The 23,240-nt window shown below is 28.8% G+C and overlaps 1 pseudogene across 1 annotated transcript; it reads right to left on the reverse strand.

The window, feature by feature from the left end:
- LOC143201086 (polyubiquitin-A-like) lies at nucleotides 1–23,010 on the reverse strand (annotated as a pseudogene). Its single transcript, XR_013006872.1, has 5 exons — nucleotides 22,902–23,010; nucleotides 20,963–21,667; nucleotides 14,222–14,926; nucleotides 7,115–8,047; nucleotides 1–978 (listed from the first exon to the last, which is right to left on the reverse strand). The product of XR_013006872.1 is annotated as a polyubiquitin-A-like (transcript).
- Nucleotides 23,011–23,240: the final 230 nt, after the last annotated feature.

Consider the following 23,240-nt stretch of genomic DNA (forward strand, 5'->3'; position numbering starts at 1 on the left):
ATGCAGATATTTATTTCACATTAATTTAAAAATATATCAAAATACAAATAAAAATGCTTTTAATTGCCACCTCTGAGTCTTAGCACTAAATGCAATGTGGACTCCTTTTGAATATTGTAATCAGATAGGGTACGACCATCTTCCAATTGTTTACCAGCAAAGATCAATCGCTGTTGATCTGGAGGAATACCTTCTTTATCTCGAATTTTAGATTTTACATTTTCAATCGGGTCTGATGGTTCAACTTCAAGGGTGATCGTTTTACCAGTTAAAGTTTTGACAAAAATCTGCATGCCTCCTCTCAATCTCAATACCAGGTGAAGTGTAGATTCCTTCTGGATATTGTAATCAGAAAGAGTACGTCCATCTTCTAGTTGTTTACCAGCAAAGATCAATCGCTGTTGGTCTGGGGCAATGCCTTCTTTATCTTGAATCTTGGCTTTCGCATTTTCAATAGTGTCAGAGGCTTCAACCTCCAGAGTAATGGTTTTGCCAGTTAAAGTCTTGACAATAATTTGCATGCCTCCCCTCAATCTCAACACTAAGTGAAGAGTTGATTCCTTTTGGATGTTGTAATCAGACAATGTACGTCCATCTTCTAGTTGTTTACCAGCAAAGATCAATCGCTGTTGGTCTGGGGCAATGCCTTCTTTATCTTGAATCTTGGCTTTCGCATTTTCAATAGTGTCAGAGGCTTCAACCTCCAGAGTAATGGTTTTGCCAGTTAAAGTCTTGACAATAATTTGCATGCCTCCCCTCAATCTCAACACTAAGTGAAGAGTTGATTCCTTTTGGATGTTGTAATCAGACAATGTACGTCCATCTTCTAGTTGTTTACCAGCAAAGATCAATCGCTGCTGGTCTGGTGGAATGCCTTCTTTATCTTGAATCTTGGCTTTAACATTTTCGATTGTGTCAGATGCCTCAGCCTCCAGGGTGATGGTTTTGCCAGTCAAAGTCTTCACGAAAATCTGCATGCTGCAATAAAAAAATATACTAATGAAAAATATAAATTGAACATAAGAAAGTAAACAACATGTAGTATAGGATTGGTTTGCTATCCACATACACTTTAGAATAATCTACATTAGGTCTAGTTATGTGTCTATTGTGTATTATGTGTCTACATTATGTCTAGCATTTGCCAGTTGTATGGTTTGCTTTTACTTGCTTGTCAATTTCTTATACATGGTTGTAAAATTAATATAAATGTAATCAAATTTTATAAATTTCAGAAACAAATAAATTTAAAAGTGAATAAAAATTATATTAAACTCTACATGTAAGAATATCAAGAAAATTATCAGCTAATTTTCGAAGATCACAGGTATGTTAAATTTGTACATATCAATATTATTTTTATAGTTCCTAGTGCTTGTACAAGAAAAAAATCCATACATGCAAGGAACAAAAGATTGGTGGTGTAAAAAGGTGTAAAACAAAAGCAAAGCAAATACTATATGAATATACATAACTGAATATATATCGATGCTATTACTATGATATTGCAATATACCATATTTGACGTCTACTTTGTTTTGTTTTTTTCGTTTTCATTAATGTTCTCAATGTTTCAGTTAAAACAATCTAATTATATTATTTTAAGGTATTTAGTGGTAGTAAAAAGAAAGGCATATTAGTAAATCTGAGGAACATATACAAACTCGATTTTATTATGAGTGCTTTTTCAACTTTTAATTCGACTAGGTATATTAAAATATTGATACATTTAATCGCATTGCAATGAATTATGTATTAAAGAGAATTAATATCGTTAAATTTATAACTTCCTATTAAAAAGTTAATACATAACCAAACTAAATTATAATACTGCGAAATAAGTATACTGATATATGATATATCAGTAATCTGGTAAAAATAACATTGCCAACACTAATGAACATAACAATTCACGAACTATTCTATAACAAAGACCTAATACGTATTGAGACATTTAAAACAAACATTGAAAACATTTTCAGTAATACGTAATACATAAAACACATTAACAAATAATAAATTGAAACATAATGATGCTAACCTTAGATTTCCTGAATAATCTTTAACTAAATAACGTTAAAGGAACACACAAATATTATAATTTTTGTTGGAAAGAAATTTAAAAATTGCTAAGAAACCCTTAAACAAAGCAAAATCTGCATTGTCATGAATACAAAGAAAATTGTTTCAAAGTTATACTTACTTATAGCTTTCTTATAAACACGGATAACTATCCAACTACGTTTACACAATAGAGCACGATATACAACAAAGCCCACTTTTCGCTTATTGCTTTAAACTGTTCAGCAACTTCTAGATTCAGACCTTATAAGGCCTTTTTTGAGGTTTAAACGTCAATACCCCCTCCAACTAAAATACATTTCCAAATATTAATTGTATAGATGTGCAGAATTAACGAGAGAAGGGTATATCGATATTTCTAGCCTATATATCGATATTTTTGTAAGTCGATATTTTTGATATTTCAAAAATGTTAAAGATATTTCTTAAACTTTATAAAAACCATTTTGAAACTTCTAATAAACCTTTTAAATTGGTACTAAATTTTATATGTTAGTGCATTTTAGTACTTATTATTAAAATCTTATTAATAGTCAGTTTTTCTTTGTTAAGAAATACAGTATACAAATATTTTTATTTTTTCTTAAAAGTCTGGCTATATCTCCTGTAAAATATCGCAATCTTTTTCTCCGATATATCGATATTTTTTTAATAATATTGAAATATTTCAAATATCGTTAGAACGTTCTATCGATATTTTCCATGGCGGCTGACAGCCATAGTTTCTTGTTATTGGATCGCTAGATAATATATTCTATGAGCATAAAATTATCGATATTTGAAAGTACATATACAAAATATATTAATTATTGGAAATCATGAACAACAATTAATTTTTATTTTCCAATACAATTCTTTTAGTCAATATCGATGTTTATTCACTTTAACCCTACTTTTTCTGAGAACATTCTTTTGTGTAAAAAGGGTGGGAGGTAAAGAATTGTCAAAAAAGTTCGATACTCTATATTATAACTGTCAATATATATTTGAAAAAGTATTGGAAAATATCGAAATTTTTTATTTGGATATTACTCATATGTCAAAACTGTTTATTTATTTTATTATTATTTATTAGAAAATATTTTTTTAATGATTTTAATATAAAATTAGCATTGTTACTGTATATCTATTTCTTTTGATACTTTATAATGGGCTACATGACGATAATAAAGAATAACAAAAATATCGATTCAAAATTGTATACAATAAACAGATTATTAAAAATAAATTTATTTTAAAATGCATGTATCATTTTTCCTAACCTGGTGAAGTATAGCCCATGGAACTATTATTTCATTCACAAGACACCAGATATTTTATATTGGCCTTTTATAATTTATAATAAGTATATTATTTGGTTACTGAAAAAAAACAATTATTGGGGACTCATATACACAGTAAACAAAACAATTGAGGCTTAACCCTAAAATATTAACAACAGTGTTATTTACCTCAATATTAAGTTAAATACACTTTAGACATTATTAAAGTTACTTAAAATACTAAACAGCTACATTAGAATGATATTATTATTATGAAAATACTATACTTATTTGGATTTTTTCGAGATGTATAAATACATTAGGGGCCCAGACACCATTGATGCACGATATAGTATCTAATTAGAACATAGGACTTAAAAATAATGTATAAATAAACCTATACCCATAAAAACCGTCCAGTAGTTTTAATTCAGAACTGTTAAATATCTTGTTGACAACTTGTTTACATTGTTGTTACGTGAGTATAAAAGATGTTTGCATTTGCGAGAGACGATTTTAGATGCACCTAGTTTAATTCTTTCTGTTTTACCCTAAGACGCGTGAAAGCGACTTTTCATCAACAACATCAGATCAGTGTTGCTAGTCATCGAGCCGTACCTCTCATCCTACTACATTTTTGTATGGTTTTTTGTAACAAACATTTTTGTACAACTTGAATGATGTAAATATACAATTCGTAACTGTTTAAAATAAAATATTGATCCTCGTGAGTTGATTTCAATGACTATGATATTTAAAACTTGTATACAATTATGAATAAAATTCATATCTTATTATTTAGATGTGTTTGATTGTTAGTAGTAGCCTTGATCCTGAAAATATGCACTAGAAAATCATTCCTAACAAAATTTATAATACAACGTTGCCGCACCAAATTTAAGTTTTAGCTTCTATTGACTCTATCAACAAAATTTAAATAAAATAACGAAATAAAAATAACGTTACAAAATATAATTTATTTTTACTTTATAGTACATCTAATGCATATTTATTGAATAGTCACAATAGCTCGTAGATTAGAGTTGTTCTATTATATGCCCATTGACATATGACAACGGTGTCGACCAGTATCAACACAAATCGAGTTTTATATATAGACCGATTTTCTTACATGTTCTGGCACATCAGACTTCTTTCTGTATCTTTTTAACTAGAGTAATGCTAATTAGTAAAATCAGAAAAAAAAATACCTTGAGTTTAAAAAGGATTTTGCGTTTTTATAAACTGAATATATCAATATGTTCGATGGTCTTAATGACGTGCATTGGCTGTTTGATTGGAAGAACTAAAAGTGTAATGTGGCGAAAGCATAATGGCATGGTGAAGCATTAATAGGTGTTGAAACACGAGAGAGTAACATGTTACAATGATACAATGCAAGTGTTCAATAAATTCTTTATATAGTATATACAATAAAACAGCCCAGTGCGCCATCAAAAATTATTACGTCACAACGTTGCCGTATCAAATTGGACTTATAACATCTAATTATCACCAACATTTTGGAGAATCTTGTAGACATTTGGCATCAGGGTCGAGCAGTGCCAACACAAATCTAATTTTATAGATTGATTCGGTTATATGTTCGACCCATCGGACAGCATTTTGTCTCTTTTTAATTAGGTTAAAATGATGATAATGACTATTTTTGACACCTGTGACTGAACACTGTAACTGTCCTCAGAAACAATAAAATCATGATATTCTTTACTAGTACTGCTGTTCCTGTTACTCTTATGCGTTATTTCATGTTTTTTTTTTTAATATACCTTTAGGGCATGAATTAAAAGTTTGGAATTATTTGCCTGTCACGTATTGTGATGCCTCTGACAACCAAAGCATTTTGTAATTTAAAAATCCTATCAAATATTCTTTTTAATCTCTCTTTGCTTTGCAAACATAAATATAACAGTAAAATTCCTTAAATTAGAAACCTGCAGACAATCTAACCTGATTAGGACAGACGTTAAAGTAAGCAGAAGTTTGCTATAGTAACACTTGTTGCCCTGAATCTAATCTAAAACTGCAGCAATTATGTTCTAGTTTCTAGTAAGTTTCTAGGAAAGTAGGATCTATTGCCCTTTTCTAACATCCGATTCCTTAATATTTATGGAAAGAGAAAAATGCCTAAATGTGGCTTTCTTACATGAAGACGTGAGCTAGTAAATAAAATTCTCATGATATTCAAATGCAGCCACATTAACGTTCGAGAAGAACCAGTGTTTATGTTTATCCAAGTTAATTTCTATGTATTAAATAAATCGTAAATATAACTTTTATGTGAGTTAAAAGATTATACTCGTATACTGCCGTAGACTAATATAAAGGTACATATTTAGACATGTAAATATTCAAACAACCAAGAAACCATTGACATTTAACAAGCACACCAGCGTCAGGTACTTGAAATATGTATAACAAATTATATTTTCAAGATGTAATTAAAATACAAAACATGTATTTGTATTTTAATTACAATTTCTAAATACTAAAAGTAATTCAAATACTACCCAACCCTGGCGTTTTATTGCTTATTACCCCAATTAAGACTTTACAGCTTTATAAGTAGGTATATAAATTGATAAGAAAACCAAACATCAAAAACACCTGACTAGCTATACAATATGCTATTGACAATATCGCAGTTTCTCTAAAACGAAATAAATACATAAAATACTACTAATACGAATAAAAATATAAAATATCCCAATATAATACAGTCGCAACAAAAGCCATTAACATGATTTGCTGTTGGTTGATTGGCCGTATCGGATTACTAAAAAATCAACACATCAATACTAGAAAGGTTACACGTTGAATTAAATAGTTTTTTCTCTCTTGCGCAATTTAATGGTTATAAAAGTGACTTTTAAATAAGCTAAGAAAGTATGTTCATAAACAGTCTTAAATTGATCTTAACTACATTCTCAGAAAGTTCTAATTAGGGAAGAAAACAATAAAATTTAACAATGAACAAATAACCTTATAGGAAAACAACCAGTATTACTAAAATACAAAATATGTACTTAAATTGATCCAATAAATGGATCCTAGAAGTTCCTCAAAAGTGAATAATTTCATTTAATAGTATAGGACAGGAATACAGATATAAAATTCTTAATGGTTCAAAAATGTTAAAGATATTTCTTAAACTTTATAAAAAACCTTTTGAAATTTCTAATAAACCTTTTAAATTGGTACTAAATTTTATATGTTAGTGCATTTTAGTACTCATTATTAAAATTGTATTAATAGTCAGTTTTTCTTTGTTAAGAAAATGTCGATATTTCTCTGGGCTGGTATACAAATATTTTTATATTTTCTTAAATGTATGGCTATATCTCCTGTAAAATATCGCAATTTTTTCTCCGATATATCGATATAGAATATCGAATATATATATCGAATAGAGCTAAAAACAACTAATAACTTAAAATCTTTTAATTCTATTTCCTGTTTTTCATCTTGAATATAAATCAGCTATAAGTATTTTTACATCTGCATTGGTTATTAATTATCAACTATTATATACTACCAATAGGGTTCTTACATCCAAACTCCCAAAAACTGCTATCCAAACACTCAAAATATCTTCACTTCGAGTTATTAAGGGTTGCTTATTATAAAATACTAATTTAAAAATATTCAGTTTTAAATACATGGTCTTCAAATAAGTTAAGAGTAAGAAAAAAAAACATGTATTACTGCAGATATTTATTTCACATTAATTTAAAAATATATCAAAATACAAATAAAAATGCTTTTAATTGCCACCTCTGAGTCTTAGCACTAAATGCAATGTGGACTCCTTTTGAATATTGTAATCAGATAGGGTACGACCATCTTCCAATTGTTTACGAGCAAAGATCAATCGCTGTTGATCTGGAGGAATACCTTCTTTATCTCGAATTTTAGCTTTTACATTTTCAATCGTGTCTGATGGTTCAACTTCAAGGGTGATCGTTTTACCAGTTAAAGTTTTGACAAAAATCTGCATGCCTCCTCTCAATCTCAATACCAGGTGAAGTGTAGATTCCTTCTGGATATTGTAATCAGAAAGAGTACGTCCATCTTCTAGTTGTTTACCAGCAAAGATCAATCGCTGTTGGTCTGGGGCAATGCCTTCTTTATCTTGAATCTTGGCTTTCGCATTTTCAATAGTGTCAGAGGCTTCAACCTCCAGAGTAATGGTTTTGCCAGTTAAAGTCTTGACAATAATTTGCATGCCTCCCCTCAATCTCAACACTAAGTGAAGAGTTGATTCCTTTTGGATGTTGTAATCAGACAATGTACGTCCATCTTCTAGTTGTTTACCAGCAAAGATCAATCGCTGTTGGTCTGGGGCAATGCCTTCTTTATCTTGAATCTTGGCTTTCGCATTTTCAATAGTGTCAGAGGCTTCAACCTCCAGAGTAATGGTTTTGTCAGTTAAAGTCTTGACAATAATTTGCATGCCTCCCCTCAATCTCAACACTAAGTGAAGAGTTGATTCCTTTTGGATGTTGTAATCAGACAATGTACGTCCATCTTCTAGTTGTTTACCAGCAAAGATCAATCGCTGCTGGTCTGGTGGAATGCCTTCTTTATCTTGAATCTTGGCTTTAACATTTTCGATTGTGGCAGATGCCTCAGCCTCCAGGGTGATGGTTTTGCCAGTCAAAGTCTTCACGAAAATCTGCATGCTGCAATAAAAAAATATACTAATGAAAAATATAAATTGAACATAAGAAAGTAAACAACATGTAGTATAGGATTGCTTTGCTATCCACATACACTTTAGAATAATCTACATTAGGTCTAGTTATGTGTCTATTGTGTATTATGTGTCTACATTATGTCTAGCATTTGCCAGTTGTATGGTTTGCTTTTACTTGCTTGTCAATTTCTTATACATGGTTGTAAAATTAATATAAATGTAATCAAATTTTATAAATTTCAGAAACAAATAAATTTAAAAGTGAATAAAAATTATATTAAACTCTACATGTAAGAATATCAAGAAAATTATCAGAATAGCCAGCTAATTTTCGAAGATCACAGGTATGTTAAATTTGTACATATCAATATTATTTTTATAGTTCCTAGTGCTTGTACAAGAAAAAAATCCATACATGCAAGGAACAACAGATTGGTGGTGTAAAAAGGTGTAAAACAAAAGCAAAGCAAATACTATATGAATATACATAACTGAATATATATCGATGCTATTACTATGATATTGCAATATACCATATTTGACGTCTACTTTGTTTTGTTTTTTTCGTTTTCATTAATGTTCTCAATGTTTCAGTTAAAACAATCTAATTATATTATTTTAAGGTATTTAGTGGTAGTAAAAAGAAAGGCATATTAGTAAATCTGAGGAACATATACAAACTCGATTTTATTATGAGTACTTTTTCAACTTTTAATTCGACTAGGTATATTAAAATATTGATACATTTAATCGCATTGCAATGAATTATGTATTAAAGAGAATTAATATCGTTAAATTTATAACTTCCTATTAAAAAGTTAATACATAACCAAACTAAATTATAATACTGCGAAATAAGTATACTGATATATGATATATCAGTAATCTGGTAAAAATAACATTGCCAACACTAATGAACATAACAATTCACGAACTATTCTATAACAAAGACCTAATACGTATTGAAACATTTAAAACAAACATTGAAAACATTTTCAGTAATACGTAATACATAAAACACATTAACAAATAATAAATTGAAACATAATGATGCTAACCTTAGATATCCTGAATAATCTTTATCTAAATAACGTTAAAGGAACACACAAATATTATAATTTTTGTTGGAAAGAAATTTAAAAATTGCTAAGAAACCCTTAAACAAAGCAAAATCTGCATTGTCATGAATACAAAGAAAATTGTTTCAAAGTTATACTTACTTATAGCTTTCTTATAAACACGGATAACTATAACTTCCTATCACAACTACGTTTACACAATAGAGCACGATATACAACAAAGCCCACTTTTTGCTTATTGCTTTAAACTGTTCAGCAACTTCTAGATTCAGACCTTATAAGGCCTTTTTTGAGGTCTGAACGTCAATACCCCCTCCAACTAAAATACATTTCGAAATATTAATTGTAGGGATGTGGAAAATAAACGGGAGAGAAGATTATATCGATATTTCTAGCCTATATATCGATATTTTTGTAAGTCGATATTTTCGATATTTCAAAAATGTTAAAGATATTTCTTAAACTTTGTAAAAACCATTTTGAAACTTCTAATAAACCTTTTAAAATGGTACTAAATTTTATATGTTAGTGCATTTTAGTACTTATTATTAAAATCTTATTAATAGTCAGTTTTTCTTTGTTAAGAAAATGTCGATATTTCTCTAGGCTGGTACACAAATATTTTCATTTTTTCTTAAAAGTCTGGCTATATCTCCTGTAAAATATCGCAATCTTTTTCTCCGATATATCGATATTTTTTAATAATATTGAAATATTTCAAATATCGTTAGAACTTTCTATCGATATTTTCCATGGCGGCTGACAGCCAAGTTTCTTGTTATTGGATCGCTAGATAATACATTCTATGAGCATAAAATTATCGATATTTGAAAGTACATATACAAAATATATTAATTATTGGAAATCATGAACAACAATTAATTTTTATTTTCCAATACAATTCTTTTAGTCAATATCGATGTTTATTCACTTTAACCCTACTTTTTCTGAGAACATTCTTTTGTGTAAAAAGGGTGGGAGGTAAAGAATTGTCAAAAAATTTCGATACTCTATATTATAACTGTCAATATATATTTGAAAAAGTATTGGAAAATATCGAAATTTTTTATTTGGATATTACTCATATGTCAAAACTGTTTATTTATTTTATTATTATTTATTAGAAAATATTTTTTTAATGATTTTAATATAAAATTAGCATTGTTACTGTATATCTATTTCTTTTGATACTTTATAATGGGCTACATGACGATAATAAAGAATAACAAAAATATCGATTCAAAATAGTATACAATAAACAGATTATTAAAAATAAATTTATTTTAAAACGCATGTATCATTTTTCCTAACCTGGTGAAGTATGGCCCATGGAACTATTATTTCATTCACAAGACACCAGATATTTTATATTGGCCTTTTATAATTTATAATAAGTATATTATTTGGTTACTGAAAAAAAAACAATTATTGGGGACTCATATACACAGTAAACAAAACAATTGAGGCTTAACCCTAAAATATTAACAACAGTGTTATTTACCTCAATATTAAGTTAAATACACTTTAGACATTATTAAAGTTACTTAAAATACTAAACAGCTACATTAGAATGATATTATTATTATGAAAATACTATACTTATTTGGATTTTTTCGAGATGTATAAATACATTAGGGGCCCAGACACCATTGATGCACGATATAGTATCTAATTAGAACATAGGACTTAAAAATAATGTATAAATAAACCTATACCCATAAAAACCGTCCAGTAGTTTTAATTCAGAACTGTTAAATATCTTGTTGACAACTTGTTTACATTGTTGTTACGTGAGTATAAAAGATGTTTGCATTTGCGAGAGACGATTTTAGATGCACCTAGTTTAATTCTTTCTGTTTTACCCTAAGACGCGTGAAAGCGACTTTTCATCAACAACATCAGATCAGTGTTGCTAGTCATCGAGCCGTACCTCTCATCCTACAACATTTTTGTATGGTTTTTTGTAACGAACATTTTTGTACAACTTGAATGATGTAAATATACAATTCGTAACTGTTTAAAATAAAATATTGATCCTCGTGACTTGATTTCAATGACTATGATATCTAAAACTTGTATACAATTATGAATAAAATTCATATCTTATTATTTAGATGTGTTTGATTGTTAGTAGTAGCCTTGATCCTGAAAATATGCACTAGAAAATCATTCCTAACAAAATTTATAATACAACGTTGCCGCACCAAATTTAAGTTTTAGCTTCTATTGACTCTATCAACAAAATTTAAATAAAATAACGAAATAAAAATAACGTTACAAAATATAATTTATTTTTACTTTATAGTACATCTAATGCATATTTATTGAATAGTCACAATAGCTCGTAGATTAGAGTTGTTCTATTATATGCCCATTGACATATGACAACGGTGTCGACCAGTATCAACACAAATCGAGTTTTATATATAGACCGATTTTCTTACATGTTCTGGCACATCAGACTTCTTTCTGTCTCTTTTTAACTAGAGTAATGCTAATTAGTAAAATCAGAAAGAAAAATGCCTTGAGTTTAAAAAGGATTTTGCGCTTTTATAAACTGAATATATCAATATGTTCGATGGTCTTAATGACGTGCATTGGCTGTTTGATTGGAAGAACTAAAAGTGTAATGTGGTGAAAGCATAATGGCATGGTGAAGCATTAATAGGTGTTGAAACACGAGAGAGTAACATGTTACAATGATACAATGCAAGTGTTCAATAAATTCTTTATATAGTATATACAATAAAACAGCCCAGTGCGCCATCAAAAATTATTACGTCACAACGTTGCCGTATCAAATTGGACTTATAACATCTAATTATCACTAACATTTTGGAGAATCTTGTAGACATTTGGCATCAGGGTCGAGCAGTGCCAACACAAATCTAATTTTATAGATTGATTCGGTTATATGTTCGACCCATCGGACAGCATTTTGTCTCTTTTTAATTAGGTTAAAATGATGATAATGACTATTTTTGACACCTGTGACTGAACACTGTAACTGTCCTCAGAAACAATAAAATCATGATATTCTTTACTAGTACTGCTGTTCCTGTTACTCTTATGCGTTATTTGATGTTTTTTTTAAATATACCTTTAGGGCATGAATTAAAAGCTTGGAATTATTTGCCTGTCACGTATTGTGATGCCTCTGACAACCAAAGCATGTAAGTTGTAAAGTAAAATCCTATCAAATATTCTTTTTAATCTCTCTTTTAGTTGCAAACATAAATATAACAGTAAAATTCCTTAAATTAGAAACCTGCAGACAATCTAACCTGATTAGGACAGACGTTAAAGTAAGCAGAAGTTTGCTATAGTAACACTTGTTGCCCTGAATCTAATCTAAAACTGCAGCAATTATGTTCTAGTTTCTAGTAAGTTTCTAGGAAAGTAGGATCTATTGCCCTTTTCTAACATCCGATTCCTTAATATTTATGGAAAGAGAAAAATGCCTAAATGTGGCTTTCTTACATGAAGACGTGAGCTAGTAAATAATATTCTCATGATATTCAAATGCAGCCACATTAACGTTCGAGAAGAACCAGTGTTTATGTTTATCCAAGTTAATTTCTATGTATTAAATAAATCGTATATATAACTTTTATGTGAGTTAAAAGATTATACTCGTATACTGCCGTAGACTAATATAAAGGTACATACATTTTACATGTAAATATTCAAACAACCAAGAAACCATTGACATTTAACAAGCACACCAGCGTCAGGTACTTGAAATATGTATAACAAATTATATTTTCAAGATGTAATTAAAATACAAAACATGTATTTGTATTTCAATTACAATTTCTAAATACAAGTAATTCAAATACTACCCAACCCTGGCGTTTTATTGCTTATTACCCCAATTAAGAATTTCCAGCTTTATAAGTAGGTATATAAATTGATAAGAAAACCAAACATCAAAAATACCTGACTAGCTATACAATATGCTATTGACAATACCGCAGTTTCTCTAAAACGAAATAAATACATAAAATACTACTAATACGAATAAAAATATAAAATATCCCAATATAATACAGTCGCAACAAAAGCCATTAATATGATTTGCTGTTGGTTGATTGGCCGTATCGGATTACTAAAAAATCAACACATCAATACTAGAAAGGTTACACGTTGAATTAAATAGTTTTTTCTCTCTTGCGCAATTTAATGGTTATAAAAGTGACTTTTAAATAAGCTAAGAAAGTATGTTCATAAACAGTCTTAAATTGATCTTAACTACATCCTCAGAAAGTTCTAATTAGGGAAGAAAACAATAAAATTTAACAATGAACAAATAACCTTATAGGAAAACAACCAGTATTACTAAAATACAAAATATGTACTTAAATTGATCCAATAAATGGATCCTAGAAGTTCCTCAAAAGTGAATAATTTCATTTAATAGTATAGGACAGGAATACAGATATAAAATTCTTAATGGTTCAAAAATGTTAAAGATATTTCTTAAACTTTATAAAAAACCTTTTGAAATTTCTAATAAACCTTTTAAATTGGTACTAAATTTTATATGTTAGTGCATTATAGTACTTATTATTAAAATTGTATTAATAGTCAGTTTTTCTTTGTTAAGAAAATGTCGATATTTCTCTGGGCTGGTATACAAATATTTTTATATTTTCTTAAATGTATGGCTATATCTCTTGTAAAATATCGCAATTTTTTCTCCGATATATCGATACAGAATATCGAATATATATATCGAATAGAGCTAAAAACAACTAATAACTTAAAATCTTTTAATTCTATTTCCTGTTTTTCATCTTGAATATAAATCAGCTATAAGTATTTTTACATCTGCATTGGTTATTAATTATCAACTATTATATACTACCAATAGGGTTCTTACATCCAAACTCCCAAAAACTGCTATCCAAACACTCAAAATATCTTCACTTCGAGTTATTAAGAGTTGCTTATTATAAAATACTAATTTAAAAATATTCAGTTTTAAATACATGGTCTTCAAATAAGTTAAGAGTAAGAAAAAAAAACATGTATTACTGCAGATATTTATTTCACATTAATTTAAAAATATATCAAAATACAAATAAAAATGCTTTTAATTGCCACCTCTGAGTCTTAGCACTAAATGCAATGTGGACTCCTTTTGAATATTGTAATCAGATAGGGTACGACCATCTTCCAATTGTTTACCAGCAAAGATCAATCGCTGTTGATCTGGAGGAATACCTTCTTTATCTCGAATTTTAGCTTTTACATTTTCAATCGTGTCTGATGGTTCAACTTCAAGGGTGATCGTTTTACCAGTTAAAGTTTTGACAAAAATCTGCATGCCTCCTCTCAATCTCAATACCAGGTGAAGTGTAGATTCTTTCTGGATATTGTAATCAAAAAGAGTACGTCCATCTTCTAGTTGTTTACCAGCAAAGATCAATCGCTGTTGGTCTGGGGCAATGCCTTCTTTATCTTGAATCTTGGCTTTCGCATTTTCAATAGTGTCAGAGGCTTCAACCTCCAGAGTAATGGTTTTGCCAGTTAAAGTCTTGACAATAATTTGCATGCCTCCCCTCAATCTCAACACTAAGTGAAGAGTTGATTCCTTTTGGATGTTGTAATCAGACAATGTACGTCCATCTTCTAGTTGTTTACCAGCAAAGATCAATCGCTGCTGGTCTGGTGGAATGCCTTCTTTATCTTGAATCTTGGCTTTAACATTTTCGATTGTGTCAGATGCCTCAGCCTCCAGGGTGATGGTTTTGCCAGTCAAAGTCTTCACGAAAATCTGCATGCTGCAATAAAAAAATATACTAATGAAAAATATAAATTGAACATAAGAAAGTAAACAACATGTAGTATAGGATTGGTTTGCTATCCACATACACTTTAGAATAATCTACATTAGGTCTAGTTATGTGTCTATTGTGTATTATGTGTCTACATTATGTCTAGCATTTGCCAGTTGTATGGTTTGCTTTTACTTGCTTGTCAATTTCTTATACATGGTTGTAAAATTAATATAAATGTAATCAAATTTTATAAATTTCAGAAACAAATAAATTTAAAAGTGAATAAAAATTATATTAAACTCTACATGTAAGAATATCAAGAAAATTATCAGAATAGCCAGCTAATTTTCGAAGATCACAGGTATGTTAAATTTGTACATATCAATATTATTTTTATAGTTCCTAGTGCTTGTACAAGAAAAAAATCCATACATGCAAGGAACAACAGATTGGTGGTGTAAAAAGGTGTAAAACAAAAGCAAAGCAAATACTATATGAATATACATAACTGAATATATATCGATGCTATTACTATGATATTGCAATATACCATATTTGACGTCTACTTTGTTTTGTTTTTTTCGTTTTCATTAATGTTCTCAATGTTTCAGTTAAAACAATCTAATTATATTATTTTAAGGTATTTAGTGGTAGTAAAAAGAAAGGCATATTAGTAAATCTGAGGAACATATACAAACTCGATTTTATTATGAGTGCTTTTTCAACTTTTAATTCGACTAGGTATATTAAAATATTGATACATTTAATCGCATTGCAATGAATTATGTATTAAAGAGAATTAATATCGTTAAATTTATAACTTCCTATTAAAAAGTTAATACATAACCAAACTAAATTATAATACTGCGAAATAAGTATACTGATATATGATATATCAGTAATCTGGTAAAAATAACATTGCCAACACTAATGAACATAACAATTCACGAACTATTCTATAACAAAGACCTAATACGTATTGAAACATTTAAAACAAACATTGAAAACATTTTCAGTAATACGTAATACATAAAACGCATTAACAAATAATAAATTGAAACATAATGATGCTAACCTTAGATTTCCTGAATAATCTTTATCTAAATAACGTTAAAGGAACACACAAATATTATAATTTTTGTTGGAAAGAAATTTAAAAATTGCTAAGAAACCCTTAAACAAAGCAAAATCTGCATTGTCATGAATACAAAGAAAATTGTTTCAAAGTTATACTTACTTATAGCTTTCTTATAAACACGGATAACTATAACTTCCTATCACAACTACGTTTACACAATAGAGCACGATATACAACAAAGCCCACTTTTTGCTTATTGCTTTAAACTGTTCAGCAACTTCTAGATTCAGACCTTATAAGGCCTTTTTTGAGGTCTGAACGTCAATACCCCCTCCAACTAAAATACATTTCGAAATATTAATTGTAGGGATGTGGAAAATTAACGAGGGAAGGTTATATCGATATTTCTAGCCTATATATCGATATTTTTGTAAGTCGATATTTTCGATATTTCAAAAATGTTAAAGATATTTCTTAAACTTTATAAAAACCATTTTGAAACTTCTAATAAACCTTTTAAAATGGTACTAAATTTTATATGTTAGTGCATTTTAGTACTTATTATTAAAATCTTATTAATATTCAGTTTTTCTTTGTTAAGAAAATGTCGATATTTCTCTAGGCTGGTACACAAATATTTTTATTTTTTCTTAAAAGTCTGGCTATATCTCCTGTAAAATATCGCAATCTTTTTCTCCGATATATCGATATTTTTTTAATAATATTGAAATATTTCAAATATCGTTAGAACGTTCTATCGATATTTTCCATGGCGGCTGACAGCCAAGTTTCTTGTTATTGGATCGCTAGATAATACATTCTATGAGCATAAAATTATCGATATTTGAAAGTACATATACAAAATATATTAATTATTGGAAATCATGAACAACAATTAATTTTTATTTTCCAATACAATTCTTTTAGTTAATATCGATTTTTATTCACTTTAACCCTACTTTTTCTGAGAACATTCTTTTGTGTAAAAAGGGTGGGAGGTAAAGAATTGTCAAAAAAGTTCGATACTCTATATTATAACTGTCAATATATATTTGAAAAAGTATTGGAAAATATCGAAATTTTTTATTTGGATATTACTCATATGTCAAAACTGTTTATTTATTTTATTATTATTTATTAGAAAATATTTTTTTAATGATTTTAATATAAAATTAGCATTGTTACTGTATATCTATTTCTTTTGATACTTTATAATGGGCTACATGACGATAATAAAGAATAACAAAAATATCGATTCAAAATTGTATACAATAAACAGATTATTAAAAATAAATTTATTTTAAAATGCATGTATCATTTTTCCTAACCTGGTGAAGTATAGCCCATGGAACTATTATTTCAATCACAAGACACCAGATATTTTATATTGGCCTTTTATAATTTATAATAAGTATATTATTTGGTTACTGAAAAGAAAACAATTATTGGGGACTCATATACACAGTAAACAAAACAATTGAGGCTTAACCCTAAAATATTAACAACAGTGTTATTTACCTCAATATTAAGTTAAATACACTTTAGACATTATTAAAGTTACTTAAAATACTAAACAGCTACATTAGAATGATATTATTATTATGAAAATACTATACTTATTTGGATTTTTTCGAGATGTATAAATACATTAGGGGCCCAGACACCATTGATGCACGATATAGTATCTAATTAGAACATAGGACTTAAAAATAATGTATAAATAAACCTATACCCATAAAAACCGTCCAGTAGTTTTAATTCAGAACTGTTAAATATCTTGTTGACAACTTGTTTACATTGTTGTTACGTGAGTATAAAAGATGTTTGCATTTGCGAGAGACGATTTTAGATGCACCTAGTTTAATTCTTTCTGTTTTACCCTAAGACGCGTGAAAGCGACTTTTCATCAACAACATCAGATCAGTGTTGCTAGTCATCGAGCCGTACCTCTCACCCTACAACATTTTTGTATGGTTTTTTGTAACGAACATTTTTGTACAACTTGAATGATGTAAATATACAATTCGTAACTGTTTAAAATAAAATATTGATCCTCGTGAGTTGATTTCAATGACTATGATATCTAAAACTTGTATACAATTATGAATAAAATTCATATCTTATTATTTAGATGTGTTTGATTGTTAGTAGTAGCCTTGATCCTGAAAATATGCACTAGAAAATCATTCCTAACAAAATGCATATTTATTGAATAGTCACAGTAGCTCGTAGATTAGAGTAGTTCTATTATGTGCCCATTGACATATGACAACGGTGTCGACCAGTATCAACACAAATCGAGTTTTATATATAGACCGATTTTCTTACATGTTCTGGCACATCAGACTTCTTTCTGTCTCTTTTTAACTAGAGTAATGCTAATTAGTAAAATCAGAAAGAAAAATGCCTTGAGTTTAAAAAGGATTTTGCGTTTTTATAAACTGAATATATCAATATGTTCGATGGTCTTAATGACGTGCATTGGCTGTTTGATTGGAAGAACTAAAAGTGTAATGTGGTGAAAGCATAATGGCATGGTGAAGCATTAATAGGTGTTGAAACACGAGAGAGTAACATGTTACAATGATACAATGCAAGTGTTCAATAAATTCTTTATATAGTATATACAATAAAACAGCCCAGTGCGCCATCAAAAATTATTACGTCACAACGTTGCCGTATCAAATTGGACTTATAACATCTAATTATCACCAACATTTTGGAGAATCTTGTAGACATTTGGCATCAGGGTCGAGCAGTGCCAACACAAATCTAATTTTATAGATTGATTCGGTTATATGTTCGACCCATCGGACAGCATTTTGTCTCTTTTTAATTAGGTTAAAATGATGATAATGACTATTTTTGACACCTGTGACTGAACACTGTAACTGTCCTCAGAAACAATAAAATCATGATATTCTTTACTAGTACTGCTGTTCCTGTTACTCTTATGCGTTATTTCATGTTTTTTTTTTAATATACCTTTAGGGCATGAATTAAAAGTTTGGAATTATTTGCCTGTCACGTATTGTGATGCCTCTGACAACCAAAGCATTTTGTAAAGTAAAATCCTATCAAATATTCTTTTTAATCTCTCTTTTAGTTGCAAACATAAATATAACAGTAAAATTCCTTAAATTAGAAACCTGCAGACAATCTAACCTGATTGGGACAGACGTTAAAGTAAGCAGAAGTTTGCTATAGTAACACTTGTTGCCCTGAATCTAATCTAAAACTGCAGCAATTATGTTCTAGTTTCTAGTAAGTTTCTAGGAAAGTAGGATCTATTGCCCTTTTCTAACATCCGATTCCTTAATATTTATGGAAAGAGAAAAATGCCTAAATGTGGCTTTCTTACATGAAGACGTGAGCTAGTAAATAAAATTCTCATGATATTCAAATGCAGCCACATTAACGTTCGAGAAGAACCAGTGTTTATGTTTATCCAAGTTAATTTCTATGTATTAAATAAATCGTAAATATAACTTTTATGTGAGTTAAAAGATTATACTCGTATACTGCCGTAGACTAATATAAAGGTACATATTTAGACATGTAAATATTCAAACAACCAAGAAACCATTGACATTTAACAAGCACACCAGCGTCAGGTACTTGAAATATGTATAACAAATTATATTTTCAAGATGTAATTAAAATACAAAACATGTATTTGTATTTTAATTACAATTTCTAAATACAAGTAATTCAAATACTACCCAACCCTGGCGTTTTATTGCTTATTACCCCAATTAAGACTTTACAGCTTTATAAGTAGGTATATAAATTGATAAGAAAACCAAACATCAAAAATACCTGACTAGCTATACAATATGCTATTGACAATACCGCAGTTTCTCTAAAACGAAATAAATACATAAAATACTACTAATACGAATAAAAATATAAAATATCCCAATATAATACAGTCGCAACAAAAGCCATTAATATGATTTGCTGTTGGTTGATTGGCCGTATCGGATTACTAAAAAATCAACACATCAATACTAGAAAGGTTACACGTTGAATTAAATAGTTTTTTCTCTCTTGCGCAATTTAATGGTTATAAAAGTGACTTTTAAATAAGCTAAGAAAGTATGTTCATAAACAGTCTTAAATTGATCTTAACTACATTCTCAGAAAGTTCTAATTAGGGAAGAAAACAATAAAATTTAACAGTGAACAAATAACCTTATAGGAAAACAACCAGTATTACTAAAATACAAAATATGTACTTAAATTGATCCAATAAATGGATCCTAGAAGTTCCTCAAAAGTGAATAATTTCATTTAATAGTATAGGACAGGAATACAGATATAAAATTCTTAATGGTTCAAAAATGTTAAAGATATTTCTTAAACTTTATAAAAAACCTTTTGAAATTTCTAATAAACCTTTTAAATTGGTACTAAATTTTATATGTTAGTGCATTTTAGTACTTATTATTAAAATTGTATTAATAGTCAGTTTTTCTTTGTTAAGAAAATGTCGATATTTCTCTGGGCTGGTATACAAATATTTTTATATTTTCTTAAATGTATGGCTATATCTCCTGTAAAATATCGCAATTTTTTCTCCGATATATCGATATAGAATATCGAATATATATATCGAATAGAGCTAAAAACAACTAATAACTTAATATCTTTTAATTCTATTTCCTGTTTTTCATCTTGAATATAAATCAGCTATAAGTATTTTTACATCTGCATTGGTTATTAATTATCAACTATTATATACTACCAATAGGGTTCTTACATCCAAACTCCCAAAAACTGCTATCCAAACACTCAAAATATCTTCACTTCGAGTTATTAAGGGTTGCTTATTATAAAATACTAATTTAAAAATATTCAGTTTTAAATACATGGTCTTCAAATAAGTTAAGAGTAAGAAAAAAAAACATGTATTACTGCAGATATTTATTTCACATTAATTTAAAAATATATCAAAATACAAATAAAAATGCTTTTAATTGCCACCTCTGAGTCTTAGCACTAAATGCAATGTGGACTCCTTTTGAATATTGTAATCAGATAGGGTACGACCATCTTCCAATTGTTTACCAGCAAAGATCAATCGCTGTTGATCTGGAGGAATACCTTCTTTATCTCGAATTTTAGCTTTTACATTTTCAATCGTGTCTGATGGTTCAACTTCAAGGGTGATCGTTTTACCAGTTAAAGTTTTGATAAAAATCTGCATGCCTCCTCTCAATCTCAATACCAGGTGAAGTGTAGATTCCTTCTGGATATTGTAATCAGAAAGAGTACGTCCATCTTCTAGTTGTTTACCAGCAAAGATCAATCGCTGTTGGTCTGGGGCAATGCCTTCTTTATCTTGAATCTTGGCTTTCGCATTTTCAATAGTGTCAGAGGCTTCAACCTCCAGAGTAATGGTTTTGCCAGTTAAAGTCTTGACAATAATTTGCATGCCTCCCCTCAATCTCAACACTAAGTGAAGAGTTGATTCCTTTTGGATGTTGTAATCAGACAATGTACGTCCATCTTCTAGTTGTTTACCAGCAAAGATCAATCGCTGCTGGTCTGGTGGAATGCCTTCTTTATCTTGAATCTTGGCTTTAACATTTTCGATTGTGTCAGATGCCTCAGCCTCCAGGGTGATGGTTTTGCCAGTCAAAGTCTTCACGAAAATCTGCATGCTGCAATAAAAAAATATACTAATGAAAAATATAAATTGAACATAAGAAAGTAAACAACATGTAGTATAGGATTGGTTTGCTATCCACATACACTTTAGAATAATCTACATTAGGTCTAGTTATGTGTCTATTGTGTATTATGTGTCTACATTATGTCTAGCATTTGCCAGTTGTATGGTTTGCTTTTACTTGCTTGTCAATTTCTTATACATGGTTGTAAAATTAATATAAATGTAATCAAATTTTATAAATTTCAGAAACAAATAAATTTAAAAGTGAATAAAAATTATATTAAACTCTACATGTAAGAATATCAAGAAAATTATCAGAATAGCCAGCTAATTTTCGAAGATCACAGGTATGTTAAATTTGTACATATCAATATTATTTTTATAGTTCCTAGTGCTTGTACAAGAAAAAAATCCATACATGCAAGGAACAACAGATTGGTGGTGTAAAAAGGTGTAAAACAAAAGCAAAGCAAATACTATATGAATATACATAACTGAATATATATCGATGCTATTACTATGATATTGCAATATACCATATTTGACGTCTACTTTGTTTTGTTTTTTTCGTTTTCATTAATGTTCTCAATGTTTCAGTTAAAACAATCTAATTATATTATTTTAAGGTATTTAGTGGTAGTAAAAAGAAAGGCATATTAGTAAATCTGAGGAACATATACAAACTCGATTTTATTATGAGTGCTTTTTCAACTTTTAATTCGACTAGGTATATTAAAATATTGATACATTTAATCGCATTGCAATGAATTATGTATTAAAGAGAATTAATATCGTTAAATTTATAACTTCCTATTAAAAAGTTAATACATAACCAAACTAAATTATAATACTGCGAAATAAGTATACTGATATATGATATATCAGTAATCTGGTAAAAATAACATTGCCAACACTAATGAACATAACAATTCACGAACTATTCTATAACAAAGACCTAATACGTATTGAAACATTTAAAACAAACATTGAAAATATTTTCAGTAATACGTAATACATAAAACACATTAACAAATAATAAATTGAAACATAATGATGCTAACCTTAGATTTCCTGAATAATCTTTATCTAAATAACGTTAAAGGAACACACAAATATTATAATTTTTGTTGGAAAGAAATTTAAAAATTGCTAAGAAACCCTTAAACAAAGCAAAATCTGCATTGTCATGAATACAAAGAAAATTGTTTCAAAGTTATACTTACTTATAGCTTTCTTATAAACACGGATAACTATAACTTCCTATCACAACTACGTTTACACAATAGAGCACGATATAAAACAAAGCCCACTTTTTGCTTATTGCTTTAAACTGTTCAGCAACTTCTAGATTCAGACCTTATAAGGCCTTTTTTGAGGTCTGAACGTCATTACCCCCTCCAACTAAAATACATTTCGAAATATTAATTGTAGGGATGTGGAAAATAAACGGGAGAGAAGATTATATCGATATTTCTAGCCTATATATCGATATTTTCGATATTTCAAAAATGTTAAAGATATTTCTTAAACTTTATAAAAACCATTTTGAAACTTCTAATAAA

Source organism: Rhynchophorus ferrugineus, unplaced genomic scaffold, assembly GCF_030347505.1.
Source record: "Rhynchophorus ferrugineus isolate W39M unplaced genomic scaffold, kcgeb_rfMv2 rfM8, whole genome shotgun sequence".
NCBI lineage: Eukaryota > Metazoa > Arthropoda > Insecta > Coleoptera > Curculionidae > Rhynchophorus > Rhynchophorus ferrugineus.